Source organism: Microcebus murinus, chromosome 3, assembly GCF_040939455.1.
Source record: "Microcebus murinus isolate Inina chromosome 3, M.murinus_Inina_mat1.0, whole genome shotgun sequence".
NCBI lineage: Eukaryota > Metazoa > Chordata > Mammalia > Primates > Cheirogaleidae > Microcebus > Microcebus murinus.
The window spans coordinates 50976778-50991424 of NC_134106.1; the positions used below are offsets into that span (position 1 = coordinate 50976778).

Genomic DNA, 14647 nt, shown 5'->3' on the forward strand with positions numbered 1-14647 from the left:
GAAGCTGAAGAAGTGACGTTTACTATGAATGTTCTGTTTCTAGAAGCAGAGATGTTCATCTCTGCTTTGGGGAAAATTTGCCAAGATAAAATCTGCAAAATACAAACGATAAGCAAGGATCCATCAATTGTTCTTGGAGACAACTGTGAAGACAACTGCAGGCAGTTGTAAAGCATCTGAAGGTTTTAAATGGTAAGCCTTCCATTCAGGGATATAAATTAGGAGTATCATTAGCAGGACTATGAGCTTTTAGAGTAAGAGAGATTTTAAAAAATGTTTTGCTTTTCTAATTGTCAGTGTAGGCTGGAGTGTCTCTGAAAGTGATGGTTCTTGGAAGATATAAGCATTTTCTTGTTAAAGCATTTGCTAATGATCCTAAGACTAGACCGTAGGCAGGATTATGTGCAGGTCTGAGCTACTCTGCCATGCTAGATGAAAAGCTGTGAAAAGCACATAAACTGATTTGGCCTGGTGCTGCATGGAGTACACTGCGGGGTGGGGTGGAGGTGTCTCACACGTGGCATTATTCGAGGCTGAGTAATCAGCATTGGAAATATCCTGGCCACATGGAACTGGATCATGTTTTACAGTATCCTAAATATGTACAGAACTCTTAAATCCCAATAATAAGAAAACACAACCCAAATTTTCTAAAAATGAGCAGAAGATTTGAAAAACCATTTCATAGAGAAGATGTAGAGATGGTAAATAAACACATGAAAAGATACTTTACGTCATTAGCCATTAGGGAAATGTAAATTAAAATTACAAGAAGATTCTACTACATTTATTAGAAGGGCTAAAATAAAAAACTGATCATACTAAGTATTGACAAGGATATGGATCAACTGGTACTTTTATACATTGCTAGTGGTAATGTATAATGATACAACCACTTTGGAAAACTGGGAAGTTTTGTAAAAATTAAATATCCATCTGCCATATGACCTAGCCATCCTACTTCAAGGCATTTACTCAAGAGAAATGAAAGCATACAGCCATTTGAATAAAGATGTATACACGAATGTTAATAGCACTTTTGTTTGTAATAGCCCCAAACTGGAAACAATCCAAATGTCTCTCAACAGTTGAATGGATAAGCAAATCATGGCATATCCATAAAATGGAATACTATTATATATAGCAATGAAAAAGAATAAACTATTGATAGATACAACAACATGAATGAATCTCAAAACAACTAAGTTGAATGAAAAAAGCTGACAAAAAGGAGTACATACTATGAGATTCCATTTACAGAAAATTACGGAAAACACAAACTAATCTATATTGACAGAAAGTGGATCAGTGGTTGCCTGGGGATGGGAGTGAGGGCAGGAGGGAGGAGGAATTACAAAGAGGTCTCAGGAATCTTTTTTGGTTTTTGAGACAGAGTCTTCTGTCACCTGCTAGAGTGCAGTGCATCAAAGCTCATTGCAACCTCAAATTCCTGGGCTCAGGATATCCTCCTGCCCTGGCCTCCCAAGTAGCTGGGACTATAGGTGCACTCCACCATGTCCCCCTAATTTTTCTGTTTTTTTGTAGAGACAGGGTCTCACTCTTGCTCAGGCAGGTCTTGAACTCCTGACCTCAAGCAATTCTCCTGCCTCAGCCTCCCAGAGTGCTAGGATTATAGGAGTGAACCACCGTGCCTGGCCTGTGAGGAAACTTTTGAAGGTGATGAATGTGTTTATTATCTTGATTTGGTGATGGTTTCTCAGACTATACTGTACATAAGTCAAAACATATCAAATTGTATACTTTATTTTATTTTTGAGACAGAGTCTCACTCTATTGCCCAGGCTAGAGTGCCGTGGCATCAGCCTAGCTCACAGCAACCTCAATCTCTTAGGCTCAAGCAATCCTTCTGCCTCAGCCTCCCAAATAGCTGGGATTACAGGCATGTGCCACCATGCCTGGCTAGTTTTTTCTATATATTTTTAGTTGGCCAATTTCTTTCTTTCTTTCTTTCTTTCTTTCTTTCTTTCTTTCTTTCTTTCTTTCTTTCTTTCTTTCTTTCTTTCTTTCTTTCTTTCCTTCTTTCTTTCCTTCTTTCTTTCTTTCTTTCTTTCTTTCTTTCTTTCTTTCTTTCTTTCTTTCTTTCTTTCTTTCTTTCTTTCTTTCTTTCTTTCTTTCTTTCTTTCTTTCTTTCTTTCTTTTCTTTCTTTCTTTCTTTCTTTCTTTTTTTTGAGACACAGTCTCACTTTGTTGCCCAGGCTAGAGTGAGTGCCGTGGCATCAGCTTAGCTCACAGCAACCTCAATCTCCTGGGCTCAAGCAATCCTTCTGCCTCAGCCTCCCGAGTAGCTGGGACTACAGGCATGCACCACCATGCCTGGTTAATTTTTTTTTTTTTTGTATATATATTTTTAGTTGGTTGATTAATTTCTTTCTATTTTTAGTAGAGATGGGGTCTCGCTCAGGCTGGTTTTGAACTCCTGACCTTGAGCAATCTGCCCGCCTCGGCCTCCCAGAGTGCTAGGATTACAGGCGTGAGCCACCACACCCACCCCAAATTATACACTTTAAATATGTGTTGTTCATTATATATCACTCATACATGAGTAAAGCTATTAAAGATAGCATATTTCCAATTTAACTTCCATGTTAAAATTTTTTTTTGCAATCTAACATATATAGTATTCACTTTCCTCCGAACCAGATCCTATAAAAAGGCCCACAGTCACTCCAGTACCACCCTAGCCAGGGAGAGTGAAAGGAGTGGAAGTAGCTGAAGTCTTAACTGACTGCGATTAAAATATTTACACATTTTACACACACATATTTACACATTTCACACACACATATTTACACACACATGCCCATTTGAATACACAGCTAGGGCTTCTCCCAGGACCTTGGAGGAGGCCTGTGCACAGTGAGGGACTGACGGGGATGACAAGCAACTCCTAAACATTCCTTCGGTTTGGAGGGCCTTGGGAGGAGGGTGTGGGCCCAGCAGCAAAATGGACTTCTTGTCTCTGGGGGCCGTGAGCTGTCGTTTGGACATTAAGCTGTGTGGCCTTGTTCTGAGGTCACAGCTGGTAAGGCCTGAGGCCGTGTCAATTACACAAGGAATGGGGCAAGTTTTGAAAGGTCAGCAGCACCATCCTCTGCAGTTTACCCACCATCACCAACATGGACCTGCCTGATGGCTCAGGAGATGGATTCATGTGCTTAGTCCAGGGGCGTAAGACAAGATGCACGGATTCTATTACTGTGCTACTGCTGCTACTATTTGCTGATTTGTGATTTGAGGCAGATCATATAATCTCTGGGTGTTGGTTTCAACACTAGTAAAATGAGAATAACAAGAATTACCTATTTGTGGGTAACTATTTCCCACAGAAATAATTTTACTTCTTGTTCTGAAATCTGGCTGATCTCTTCCATTATCTAAAGTTCCTTTTGCAATTGGAAGAAAGAGAAATAAAGAAGCGAGAGAGTTAGATAGCATAGGCAGGTGACCCCAGGTGGGGGAGCAGCTGATGTCCTCTTGTTGTGCCCAAGGAGAACTCACTGAGCCTTGGAGAGGCCTGTGCCGGTGAGGGGTCATGAAGGTTATGCCTCATTGGCTTCAAGTTAATCTGGCTCTTTCTATTATAATTTTTTCCAGTTTTTTAAAATTATAATTTATTAGATACTTGCTTTGTGCCAGTCACACATATTTGTCAGTTTTTCTCAACCTTGTCAATACAATAGAATCACTTGGGAAGCTTTTAAAATACACCATCCTGGGCCCAGTTGAAACCAGTCTCTAGAGGTGGGGCTTGAGTATCTATAGTTTTTAAGAGCCTCCTAGATGATTCTAATGTGCAACCAGAGTTGAAACTCTTAGCACACTATGCTACTTTATATATGATAACGTTTTAAATCCTAACACAGACCTGAAAAGTAGGCCTTATTAAGTAGGCCTTATTGTCCATATATAGTATATGGGTAAACTGAGGTTCATAGAGGTTAAATGTTTTACTCAAAATCAAATCACAGAGTAATAATTCAACCCCACATTGGTCTGACTTCACAGGCCCCTTTGTTATGCTGATTTCAATCTTTATGTGCCTCCATGAAAAAGAACAACCCTTTAATTCAAATTTTTTTGTAACTGGCAAAATGCAGTGATGAGCAAAACATCATGTAATTATTTTATAGCAAACTCTACCTCCTTAATTTTAATCCTATAAGAAACAATACAATAAAGCTGTATTCCAGAGTTTAGTTCTGAGTTGGAAGAGTCCTTTGTATCCAACAAAATTTCTGATTATCTTCATTGCAGAGAAGCTTGTTGGTGATGAAAACCAAAGTACCACCTGGGATTGGAATGGGTCCTGTTTGATATGGCCTTGGAGGTCCTGGATACCAGGTGATTAGAAGTACCCTAGAATACAGGACCTCAAGGCTATCTCATTTCCCACATTAGTTCCTAAATCCCAAATCTTCCTTTTTCTTGGATCCTTTGTTCGCCTTGCTAAAATACACCCTCAAATGATTATTTCAATGAAGATGTGTGGATGGTAAAATTTCTGCATCTTTGAATACACAAAAATAACTATTTTGCACTTCCACTTGAAAGCTAGTTTTTCTGGTCTCATTTTCCCTCAGATTACTGTCCTCTAGCAATGTTGCCATTAAGAAATCTGATGCCCCACTGATTCTCATTCCTTTGAGCTTAACCTGTTTATCTCTTTGGAAGCTTTTAGGATTTTATCTTTATCCCTAGTGTTCTAAAATTTCACCATGACATGTCTAATTATTTGTCCTGTTAGAGTCATCTTGGTTAACATTTCCAATTTGAAGACGTCTATCTTTCTTAAACTCAGAGAAATTTACTTCTATCGTGGCTCCAATTATTTTCTCCTCACATTCTTTCCTTTCTCTCTTTCCAGTGCCTCTATTACATGGAGATCGAAACTCTGGATGATCTTCCATTCTTCTTAACTTTTCTTTGTCTTTTGAAATGCATCAAGGGAGAATTATTCAGCCTCTACCTTCCACTCACTAACTTATTCTTTAGCTAGCTGTCTTCTACTAACATACCATCTATTGATTTTTTTTATTTCAAAAATCAAAATTTTAATTTTTAAGACCTTCAGTTACCTCTGGTTGCAATATCCTTTCACATCACACTGAAAACATTCAGTTTTGCTTATTCCAAAGTGTCCTTTCTTTTGCTATATGAAGTCTCTTGAGTATTTAGTTCTTCTGTTTGTTGAGTTCAGGGTTTTCCTTACGTGGGCTGGTTTTTCACAAATTTTTTCTTTTTTTTTTTTTTTTTTGAGACAGAGTCTTGCTTTGTTGCCCAGGCTAGAGTGAGTGCCATGGCGTCAGCCTAGCTCACAGCAACCTCAAGGTCCTGGGCTCAAGCAATCCTGCTGCCTCAGCCTCCCAAGTAGCTGGGACTACAGGCATGTGCCACCATGCCCGGCTAATTTTTTCTATATATATTAGTTGGCCAATTAATTTCTTTCTATTTATAGTAGAGACAGAGTCTCGCTCTTGCTCAGGCTGGTTTCAAACTCCTTACCTCAAGCAATCCACCCATCTCGGCCTCCCAGAGTGCTAGGATTACAGGCATGAGCCCCCACACCCGGCCTTTCACAAAATTTTGATGATCCTTTGTATCTGTTAATCCTTAGTTGCCTGCTCAATAAACTCCATATGTGTTACTGTAACATTTCACTACAGGGAAGTGAAATGGTACTGGGAAGAGTGTGTTAGTGACTTTTTTCTGAAGTGGGGTTTCCTCTCCCTCCTAGTGGTCAGTAGCTAGCCGGGCTAGCATTCTGGCTTCAGTGCCCATATTTCCTTCTTTAGCTTATACACAAGCATTACCGTGGATTGCTGTTTAGTGGAGGAGTGAGAGGCAGGTCAATGGTCAACCAGTCTATTCACTTCTTATATAGCCCCTCAATGAATCACCATGATGTATGTCCAGTGCTTGTGCCTCTTGCTGGTTTTACCCATTGATTCTGGAGTTGGGATGACTATGAGCTTCTACCTTTATTGCCCTCTTCTGCAGGTGTTTTAGACTGTGGTTTCTTTCAGTTCTGTTCCTATATATATATATCTGATCTTGTTAGATATCTATCTCTCAGGAACTTCTCAACATTTCTGTTAATGCTCTTTCTTGTTTTTTAAGCTGTTATAAATTGGGGTGTGTGTGTGTGGCATGTAGAAATGTCAAACAGACCTGGGGATGTAGTAGATATTCAATAAATACTGTATATTTTGAGTTCATAAAGAATGGATGTGTGTATGTGTTTTGTGTTTTTCCTGTTGTTCTTGTCTGCACATCATATCTTCCTACTTTGAAGAATGTATCCTGCTTCCCTGCAACATGTACTTCTGGTGAGGTTATCAAATAAACCCAAGCCCCAAGCCCACATACATGGACAGGTGACCCAAGCCTAACCAAACAAGAATATCTTACTATCTTAAACATATTTATTGATCCAAAACAGGTAACCCATCATGGTCCATTAGGTATCTTTCTCTAGGAATGAATGAATGAAGTCTAACACACAGAGATAAGCCAAGAGTTGTAGAGAGTGAGGGACATTGGTTAAATAAAGAAAAATCTGGAGGATGATTTCATTTGAGCTACTAGATATGGGAAGCAAGTCTACCTTTTAACTTTCCATGGACCTGGGTCAAACATTTCGCTTTCATGCTTAAGCTTATTTGAGTTGGGACTCCAGCACTTACAGCCACAAGAGTCCTAAGCAATACAATGTCTAAAGAAAGAGCATTTCAACCTTGAGGAGGATTGGTCAGCATTGTAAGCTTAGAAAAGAGAATTTGAAAAGTAGTGTGTCTTCAGTATTGTCCAGAGAAACAGTTATCACAGACACAACCCTATAGTGGAAATAGAATCCTTAATGTCAGCCAGCTAATTTCCCTTGATCTAAACGCCAGTGCACTAAAAAGCCTCTGATTATAAACTGCCTTGCCTTCCTAGGTAGAATTGCCTAGAAACAGACTAACTATCCCCTAGTGTCCATAAGCTGAAAAAAAAGAAAAAGAAAAATCAGAGTAACCAATGAATACAACTACTCAATAGTTGTATTATTCATTGTTAAGAAATAAGTTGTCAATGCCCTAGAATCAGATCATTTTGGTGGATGCTAACATTGAATTTTCTGAGCCTAGAAAGGCTTAGAAGCAACATAATCTAGTGGGAGTCTCGCTCTTGCTCAGGCTGGTCTCAAACTCCTGACCTCTAGCGATCCTCCTGCCTCAGCCTCCCAGGGTGCTAGGATTACAGGCGTGGGCCACTGTGCCTGGCCTCAAAACTATTTTGATGAGCATTTATTATGAGCTAGACACTTTGCTAGAGATTACTACTCATTTTCTATGTTGAATCTACAATAAACATATTTAATAATTTACACTTTCTTTTCTTTTTTTGAGATAGAGTCTCTCTCTGTGTCCTGGGCTAGAATGCTGTGGCGTCAGCCTAGTTCACAGCAACCTCAAACTTCCTGGGCTCATATGATCCTCCTGCCTCAGCTTCCCAAGTATCTGAGACTACAGGCGCCCACCCCATGCCCAGCTAATTTTTCTGTTTTTTGTAGAGACAGGGTCTTGCTCTTGCTCAGGCTGCTCTTGAACTCCTGACTTCAAGAAATCCTCCCGCCTCAGCCTCCCAGAGTGTCAGGATTACAAGTGTGAGCCACCGTGCCTGGCCAACATTTCCATTTTATAGAGAAATCTTAGAAAGGTTAATTACTTACCCAAAGTCACACAAATGACATCACTATGATAGTAATGACTCAAGTCAGACAATTTTTCATCACTTTGTATATAGATATAACATCTTCAATAATTATTTTACATGAGCATTATCTGAAATTAGACAGCTCAGCAAGGACTCTAAATAGGATGCTGACCGGCAACCTTCTTGTTTTGAAAACAGCCCCTTTATATTGCATAACATTTGTCCTGAAGTATTTTCATTGAATCTTTACCACCTCCCCTGAAGTAGGTACACAGATATTACAGAAAAGGAAATTGAGGTACTGAGTGAGGCATGGACTGGCCCAGGATATGACCGAGCTGGGTTCCCACAGCACGTTGTCTCTATGCTGAGGGATCTCTGTTTAGCTGTAAGTCATGCGCTTCTGCGTCTGGTCCCCACACTGGACTAGAAGCTCTTTGAGGGGTGGGGTCCTGCCTATGTCCTGTTTATGACCTGGAAGCCCAGTCTAGTGCTAGCAACCCTGTGGTCACTCCATAAACATCTTAAATAGTTTTATCAAGCTATAAATAAATGACTGTGAAATAATAAGAAATATGTATATTAGACTGTCTCCTAGTTCCTGACATACAGCTCCTTAAGCCCCCCTATATAGGACACTAGGAAAATCTTTTGTTCTAATATTTGGTCTGTGACTCAGGTTTCTGACACAGAGTTCCTAAGACCTTTGTAACTTCCTGAGTGATAGTGTAACTTCCTGAGCATCTGACGCAGGGTTCCTAAATCCCTTGGAACTTCTTTGGTAATAGGAGCATCTTTTGTTCTAATGAGGTGACTCTTGGTGGGCTCCTGGATAGCCTCCCCTTTGAGTTGGTTGCCAGGAGAACCAACCATGTGATTAGAAGTTTAGAACTTTCAGCCCCACCCCCCAACCTAAGGGGATGGGGGAGGGACTGAAGGTTGAGTTGATCACCAATAGCCAATGATGTAATCTATCATGCCTATGTAATGAAGTCTCCATAAAAACTCGAAAGGACAAGGGTCAGAGAACTTCCAGATTCCTCAATATGTGGAGGTGTTTGGAGAGCAGTGCTTTCAGTGAGGGCATGGAAGCTCCACGCCTTTTTGAATGGGGACACTCAGCCTGCTTCCTAATGGTTCATCACTTCCTAGTCCTTCCAGAGGTCTTGCCCTTCTGCTCCTGGGCTCTGAGACACACCCAGGTTTGCTGTGTCTTACAGTAACTTTCCTTTCTGCTTAAGCAACTTTAAGCAGTACTGTTGCTGCTTCTGGTTGTAGTGTCTTTCTGTTTATCTTTTTAGGGTGGTGGTGAAGCTCCTGGGTTCCTAAGCCAGATTGCCTGGGTTCAGATCCAAATTCTACCACTTATAAATTGTAGGGCTTCAGGCAATTTACCTCTTTGCACAGAGCCTGGTAGTTTTGTTAGTAAATTTTTGATAAATGTTACCTACTACTATTGTCTTAGTCCTTTCATCTGCTATAACAAAATGCCTTAGACTGGATAATTTATAGACAACTTATTGCTCATAGTTCTGGAGGCTGAAAAGTCCAAAATCAAGGCACCAACAGATTCCGTGTCTGGTGGGGGCTTGCTTGCTTCAAAGATGGTGCCTTCTTGCTGCATACTCAAATGGCAAAAGGAACAAGGCAACTCCCTCTAACCTCTTTTATAAGGACATGAATCCTATTCATGAGGGCAGATTCCTCATGACTTAATTTCCCCAAAGGCCCCACCTCTTAATATTGTCACATTGGGTGATATGTTGTAACACGAATTTTAGAGGGACACCAACATTCAGACCATAGCAACTGTTTTCTCTGCAGACTGGCTGTATCTACCATTTAGCCTATGTGGCAGAAATGGTCAAAACTCAGGCTTCACAGGATCTCTCCTCCCCCTTTCTCTAGGTTTTATATCTGTATCTTTTAAGAGACTAGTCTATTAAAAGCAGAATTCTAGCCAATAATATAGTGATCTAATTTGGAAAACAATTACTAAAACTGTTTTCACCTCTGTATTTCTTTCTGGAACCAAGGAGTATTTTAATGTTAATCCATATCAAATTTGGTTTTTTAGGATGGGAGGCAAATACATACACACGCACACAGATATAGAACAAATCTCTTATTATTTAAAGCAGACAATCAAAATCTGATATTAAATATTCTTTAGTGAGTTATCTACTTTCAATGACATTGTTTCATTTCACAGAAAATTAAGGTGTTATTTAGTATGATCACATTGGCACATAATAGCTGATTATGTGGACACATTAACAAAATAGTCATATCAAGAATTTTAAACTGGGCCGGGCACGGTGGCTCATGCCTGTAATCCAAGCACTCTGGGAGGCCGAGACGGGAGAATCACTCAAGGTCAGGAGTTCGAAACCAGCCTGAGCAAGAGCGAGACCCCATCTCTACTATACATAAAAAGAAATTAATTGGCCAACTAATATATAGAGAAAAAATTAGCCGGGCATGGTGGTGCATGCTTGTAGTCCCAGCTACTTGGGAGGCTGAGGCAGTAGGATTGCTTGAGCCCAGGAGTTTGAGGTTGCTACTAGGCTGATGCCACAGCACTCACTCTAGCCTGGGTAACAAAGCGAGACTCTGTCTCAAAAAAAAAAAAAGAATTTTAAACTGACCTCAAAAGAGAAAACATCAAGAGTTCTTCACTGAATTCTCATTGTTCTTAGGGTAAAGCACCACCTCTTCCCTTTGTACTTCTGCTCCCCATCAAAATTCTTCCAAAGAATTGTCTATACTTAATTTCCATAGTCTTGCCTTCCTCTTTCATGAAGCTACTCCAATCAGGTCTTCTTTCCACTGTTTCACTGAAACCACACTTAGCGAAATCATCAATGGTCTCCACGAAATCTAATCTAAAGGACAAATCTCAGTTCTTACCTTGTTCTGCCTATCAGTAGCATTTGACACCGATGGTTGGTCTCCTCTTCCTGAAATACTTTCCTCACTTGGTCTCCAAGACACCCACTCCTTGTTTCTTCTCCTACCTCAATGGTTATTCTTCTTCTGCATTCTTTGTTGAGTTCCTCTTAATCTTTTGAACCCTTAAAAATTGGTGTATCCGGGTTTTGTTTCATGCATCCGTTTCTCTTCTCTATCTACATATACTCACTCCATAATGTTCTCAACCAGTTCATGACTTTAAATATCATCTATGTGCTATTGCCTCCTAGATTTATAGGTCTAGCTGTCTTAGTCTGTTTCTACTGCTGTAACAAAATACCACAGACAGGGTAATTTATAAATAATAGAAATTTCCTTTTCACATTTCTAGAGACTGGGAAGTTTGACAAGATCAAGGCACCAGCAGATTTGGTGTATGGTTCCAAGAAATTTCCTTGTTGCTGAGTCCTCCAGAGGGGACAGATGCTGTGTTCACACATGGCAGAAGAGACAAAAAGGGCCAGGCAGCTTTCTGAAGCCTCTTTTACAAAGGCATGAATCCCATTCACAAGGACAGAACCTTCATGGTTTAATTGCCTCTCAAAGACCCCACTTATTAAACTTAAATTAATTTCTAACATACGAATTTTGGAGGGAAACATATATTCTAACCATTGCTCTAGCCCAACTCTCACCCAAATGCTAAATATGTTCATATATTCAACAGGCTATTTAACATCTCCATTTGGATATATATCGGCATCTATTTTTTTTTTTTTTTTTTTTTTTGAGACAGAGTCTCACTCTGTTGCCCGGGCTAGAGTGCTGTGGTGTCAGCCTTGCTCACAGCAACCTCAAACTCCTGGGTTCAAGAGATCCTTCTGCCTCAGCCTCCCAGGTAGCTGGGACTACAGGCATGTGCCACCTTGCCTAACTGATTTTTTTTTTTTGTCTGTTTTTGGTAGAGATGGGGTCTTGCTCTTGCTCAGGCTGGACTCTAACTCCTGAGCTCAAACAATCCACTCTCCTTGGCCTCCCAGAGTGCTAGGATTACAGTCATGAACAACTTCGCCCTGCCTATATCAGCATATAAACAAACTGAAAAGTAAATTCACCTGTCCCATATCGCTCTGCCGTCAACCCTCTGGTTCATAAATGTAGTAACTTCATTCGCCCACTTGCTCAGGCTCAAACCTTGGCATCACTCCTGACTCTTACTCCTCTCACACCCTACATGCAATCAATTAAAACATCCAGTTAGCTACATCTACAAAACTTATGTATAATCAAGCTATTTCTCATTACCTCCTCCTCTGCCAACTTAGTCCAAACCACCATTATCACTTACCTGAATTATTGCAATAGCCTCATAATTGTTCACTCCCCTTCTATCCACACACCGCTCACTTAAATTTTTACCCACTGAAGTGATACTTTTAAAATGTAAGTAAAATCATGTCAGCTGTTTGCTTAAAACTTTCCTATGGTTTCTCCTTTTACCCTGAATGAAATAAAAGTGCTTCATTATGACCCTCTCCACCACCACCTACACCAGCACTGATGTCATTTCCTATTGCCCTCCCCTTTGCTCAGCCTACTTTATCCACAATGGAGTCCTTGCCATTCCTCAGATATACCAAGCACACCCCATCTCAGAGTCTCGGTGCTTCTAATATTCTCTAGATGTTCATAGGTAATGACCAAACTTTCCTAACTACTCCATATAAAACAAATCCCCTTATCTCTCTCTGCCCCCTTAACCTGATTTATTATTCTTAATAGCATTATTTAAAAACTTTTTATTTTGAAATAATTGTAGGTTCACATGTATTTATAAGAAATAACATAGAGTGATCCTGTGTACTCTTTACTCAGCTTCCCCTAATGGTCACATTTACAAAACTACAGTAAACTATCACAACTAGGATATTGACATTGATACAGTTAAGATACAGAACATTTCCACAGTTCCATCACCACAGGATCCTTCATGCTGCTTTTGTAGCCATGCCCACTTCCCTCCAACCCTCACCTCCTCCTTAACCTCTGGCAACCACTAATCTGTTCTCCATTTCTCTAGTTTTGTTATTTTAAGAATATTATACGAATGGAATCATACAGAATTAACCTTTTGGAGTTGTCTTTTTTCCCCCCCACTCAGCACAATTCTCTTTGCTGTTATCCAAGTTGTTGAATCATAGCATTTTTTGCCATCTTACATATATATTCATTTTCTTTTTCTTTTTGAGACAGAGTCTCACTTTGTTGTCCAGGCTAGAGTGAGTGCCGTGGCATCAACCTAGCTTACAGCAACCTCAAACTCCTGGGCTCAAGCAATCCTACTGCCTCAGTCTCCCGAGTAGCTGGGACTACAGGCTTGTGCCACCATGCCCGACTAATTTTTTCTCTATATATTAGTTGGCCAATTAATTTCTTTCTATTTATAGTAGAGACAAGGTCTTAGTCCTGCTCAGGCTGGTTTCAAACTCCTGACTTCGCGCAATCCGCCTGCCTCGGCCTCCCAGAGTGCTAGGATTACAGGTGTGAGCCACCGTGCCTGGCCTATATTCATTTTCTTATTAGGCTAAGTTCCATGAGAGCAGGGAATCTATTTTTGTATGTTGTACTTATAATATGAACATACAATGAATGTTTTTTGAATGAATGAAGTCCAAACTCTAACATGACCTATAAGACCCTAAATGAAGCATGCTTACCTTTCCAAACTCATATTTCAATTTCATGGCACGCCCCCCCCCCATTCTTGTACTCTGCCATTCAGATACAATAAACATCTTACTTATGGAAAGATTGCCTACTCTCCGTTTTTTACACATTTGCTGTTTAGAGCTGTAGTTCTCAAACTTTGGTTTGCATCAGAATCACCTGGATGGTTGGGCTTATTAAAATACAGATTGCTAGGCTCCACCCCTAGAGTTTTTGATTGAGTAGGTCTCGGATAGGGTCCAAGATCTATTATTCCTAATTCCCTGGTGATGTTGATGCTGCTAGTCCTTGGACCACACTTTGAAAATCACTCTGTCTTAGAACAATTTTTAATTTCCTTCCCCCCTTTACTTGCCTGATTTCTTACTTAACCTTCAGTCCTTTTCTTACCTGTAGTACATGTTTCAAGGCTTGCTGTACTTACCGTACCACGTTACCTATCACACTGCATTATAATGTCTTATCTGTATTTCTTGCTCACCTGACTGTATCCTCAACACCCAGCTGGAGTCTGACACAGAGTAGGCGCTCAATTTCTGTAATGACTAAATAAGCTCTTAATTTTGACACTTGAATAGACTCAACTGAAACATTGTGTAGTCATGGGATATTTAGAAGGAAGTAATTTTGTGTGCTAGAAATAAAAAAAATATCAAGGCAAGGATCTCTTCATTGACAGATTTAACGAAAAAATACAGCAAAGTTTTATATGTTAGGATTTACTAGAAAGTTTCAGTGTTTATTGCAATTCTTTTCAACCAAAACATCACACTGAAATAATGACTGAGGACAAAGGTCAAGAATGCAAATTGATAAGAAACGTTACCAGTTAAACTTTTTCAATAAAGTCTGTATTTTGTTCTTCTAAAAGTGTACTCTTTGCCTTCAGACTAAACACCCCAGACCACAAGACCATCAAACACAGCTAGTACTTAAAAAAACTCTCTAATTGACCCCCACAGCTGGCCAGATGTTGAAATCTGAGCATATTTGCTTGCACAGGTCTACAAACCATTATCTAAAATTCAAAAATCAAGAAAAGTTCTAGAAATCTAAAGTTTTCTATAAGTTTGTGGCAAACACATTTGGCAGCAAAATTTGACCTGAACAGATGTGTATCTATTTTCTAGCCTTTATTTATCCTTGTTAGGTTAACACTAATGCATTTTTACACGGATATGAATATGTTTGACAAGATGCTGCTCCAGACCCGCTGAGAATACATAGTATATACATTATATTCCTGTCCAAAATCCTGACAATTCTGAGTTTTGAAACACATCTAGTGAGA

The 14647-nt window shown here is 39.8% G+C and overlaps 1 long non-coding RNA gene across 1 annotated transcript in view; it reads right to left on the reverse strand.

Annotated features, from left to right (window-relative positions):
* Positions 1-12095, reverse strand: part of LOC142870039 (uncharacterized) — a 31927-nt gene extending 19832 nt beyond the window's left edge. Inside the window, exon 1 of the long non-coding RNA XR_012918567.1 lies at positions 11978-12095. This is a non-coding gene — a long non-coding RNA (uncharacterized LOC142870039). The remainder of the gene's footprint in view (positions 1-11977) is intronic.
* Positions 12096-14647: the final 2552 nt, after the last annotated feature.